Raw genomic sequence first — 3,581 nt, 5'->3', positions numbered from 1 at the left:
ATACTTAAGGTTAGAAGTGAAAAAGAAGCTGGATGCCAAGTCCAGATTCTAAGATGTGAGGCCAAGTGAAATGGAAGGAAAATTACTATTGCTATATTTATTAAAAATAAAATTTGAGAGGGGCACCTGGGTGGCTCAGTCGGTTAAACGTCTCCCTTCGGCTCAGGTCATGATCCCAGGGTCCTGGGATCGTGCCCGGCATCGGCCTCCGGGCTCAGCGGGGAGCCTGCTTCTCCCTCTCCCCCTGCTGTGTTCCCTCTCTCGCTGTGTCTCTCTCTAATAAATCTTTAAAAAAAATAAATAAAATTTGAGAAATCACAAATCCAGAAAAAGCAAGACAGTGGAGTGGGACCTCTGTCAGCAGGAGCATCTAACAGCAACTGAAGAGGCCCAGGAATATCCTTTGAGCAAACAAGTTTATCAGGTAAGAAAAGAAACTGGGTAAGAATTTGTTTTCTTCTGGGACCTGGTGTAGGGAACAGAATTCTCTCTGCATCTCAAACCAGTTTGTCTTCCTCCTGGACTTCGTGGTCTGAGATGCAGAGAGAATTCTGTCCCCTACAGCAGTTTACTTTAAATGAAACAAGTCCTATTTAAAATTGCATTGACCTTGAAGTAGAGAAAACTTGTTATGGAATTATTTCTGTGCCCTTTACAGTATCACAGATACCGTGAAGAAGAGTTACTGCCAGTGATTTCTAGGTGGAAAAGTAATATGGCATTGAAACCAACAACACTGAATGAGATAGCAAATATTGTATCTGATAATACTGATCACTATACTTCTAATAAAACTAGTCAAGTTTATTGAATACTATCAGGCAGATATGCTGCTGAGCCCTTTATATAGACTGATTCTGTAAGCTGCCAAGAAGTAAATATTCTTATTATTCTCATTATACAAAGTAGAAACTGAGACCTAAGTGACTTGTCCTAGGTCACATTAGCTAACCCAGGTAGTCTGCTTCCAGTACCCATGTCACCTCTTATGTATTATATAATTGCATAAATTCCAAAAACTATTTAGCCCAGCATTCAAGGCCCTCGGTACACCTCCTTCTTCTTCTGCTAAGCTAATGTCTCATTTACTTGCTCCCTTGCATCGCAGAATTTTAAGAGTTGTCCAATACTCACACACACTCTCTCTCTCTCTCAACCTGGCTGTAATCTGTCTTCCACCCTATCACTTTACTTAAACTACTCATCAAGTCAGCAATGACCTCCACATAGTAAATACAGGGGTCAATTCCTGGCCTTTAGCTCATGTGAGCTCTAAGTAGGATCTGATGTGACAATTACTCTCTTCTCTTTGATTGCCTTTCTTCCCTTGGTATCTGGTACATCACAATCTCTTCGTTATCTCAAAGGTCATTTCTTTTCCGTGTCTTTGCTGGCTCCTTCCTCTTCCTAACCTCTAACATCAGGCATCTCCAAGGCTCACCTCGTGCTGATTTTCTCTACTATATCCACGTTCACTCCCTTGGCGATCTCAGGCAAGCTCATGGTTGAAGTGAAAAGTCCATGTACATGCCACTGACCCCAGCCTAGACTTCTCTCCTACCATCCACACAGATAACTGCCTATTCAACATTGCCACTTGGATGCCCAATATAGGCACCTCAAATTCGACACACCCACAGTCGAACTCCTGAATCCTGACTCCCTCAGAAAACCCAATTTACCTTCATCTTCCCTATTTCTGTGGTTGGAAGCTCCGTGCTTCCAATTGCTCAAGTAAAAAATCTTGTGATTTGTCTTGATTAAAAATGCATTTTCTATCTCTCATACCAGAAACCCTATAGACTCGACTTTTAAAACTATATCCAGAATCTGGCCACTTCCTATCACTGCATAGCTACTGCTCTTACCAATGGCGCCCTGTTTCACTCTCAAAAATGTCTTAAACAATGAATTATAGTTGTCCTAGTGTAAGGCCATGATCTCATCCCCCATCCCTACCCCAGCGTTACCTCTCTGATCTCATCCGTTAGTCTTCCCTGCTTCACTCTGCTCCAGCCCTGCTGGTACCCTTACTGACCTTTGGTAAGCCAGGCACACTACTGCTTGCGGGTCTTTGTTCCAATTATTCCCTCTGTCTGGAATGCTCTTCTCCCAGATAGACACATGGCAATTTTCTCACTTTCTTCAAGCCTTTGTTACTGGATGTTCAGTGAGCTGCTGTTTCCTCCTACAGTGAACCTATCCCTCCACCCTTCATCCTACTTACCCTGTTCATCTCTTTTCTGTGTCTACTGCACTTATATCCTTCCAACATATTAAGTAATTCTTATTACTTCATTTTTACTTATTATTTTGTTCACTCATTTATCTCAAGGGTAGAACATGCCTGGCACATATATGTAAATGCCCAGTAAATGTTTGTTGAGTGAAGAAACCACATACACACTAAAGACATATGTCATTATGCCTCCTGAGACATTCTTCTTACTTTCTTGGTTCAGTCTTTCCTCTTGTCCCGATCCTTCTGCTTGAGATAGACATTGTCAGAATGTCTCATCTTGGTTCCAAAAAAAAAAAAAAAAAACCCTCACCTCTCTCCCTCCTCACTCAACAGTTTAAGAATAAAAGCAGACTAGGGCGCCTGGGTGGCTCAGTCGGTTAAGCGACTGCCTTCGGCTCAGGTCATGATCCTGGAGTCCCAGGATCGAGTCCCGCATCGGGCTCCCTGCTTGGCGGGGAGTCTGCTTCTCCCTCTGACCCAACCCCCTCTCATGCTCTCTCTCTCTCTCTCTCTCTCTCTCATTCTCTCAAATAAATAAAATTTAAAAAATAAAAGCAGACTAATAAATGGAACACAGAAACTCTGAAATTAATTATTATTTACAATTTTCCAAAAACAGTGATTAAAGTGAGAGATCCATGGTGTTCTTACCTAACTGCCTTGTAAATGCCTGGCACTGAGTCTCAACCACTTACCTATGAACTCAGGTTCACTTTTTTTAAAACTTCCCAGTTCAGGTGCAAAGGAATCCCTGACCAATACTGCCACCTACTGATCAAGAGGATGAGAAATCAGTACAATGAGGGAGAAAATGAAAGCCAGTTTAATAAAAATTAGGAAAAGAAAATCATGAAAAACTCCATGAAGTCAGTAAAATAAACTGCTTTTCCCAAAGAGTACTAGCAAGTTTACACTGAATTCTACAGCAGCAGTAAGCAAAGACTGTAAATAGTTACAATAACCCACTTCAGAAAAGAGGAAACATCTCTGAAATACTAACAGGTCAACCAGTCTTCTATAAAAACCAGCTCTTCAACTTTTCAACAGCAACTCTCATTAAGAATTAAGATGTTTGAGACTCATACCAAATATATTTGTTGTTTTTATTGTCCCTCACATACAAAAACTAATCTACAAGATTTAAAGTTCACTAAGAAAAAAAAATTATAGAAAAAAACACATTTGGGTTATTTCTAGGCCACTTATATTTGAGGCTCTACACTACTAAGTTTCTCCTCTTTAGAAGTGTAGAGAGACATCTTTCTTGATAATGTAAAAGCAATACTGTTCAATATCAAGGAATATGGGTCATGAGTTCTAAGGCCTTGAAATGCAATGG

The sequence above is a fragment of the Eumetopias jubatus genome, unplaced genomic scaffold (genome assembly GCF_037043125.1).
Source record: "Eumetopias jubatus isolate StellerSeaLion01/CBP00866 unplaced genomic scaffold, mEumJub1_p1.0 scaffold_6, whole genome shotgun sequence".
NCBI classification, from domain to species: domain Eukaryota; kingdom Metazoa; phylum Chordata; class Mammalia; order Carnivora; family Otariidae; genus Eumetopias; species Eumetopias jubatus.
Note: the sequence above shows the minus strand (reverse complement) of the source record.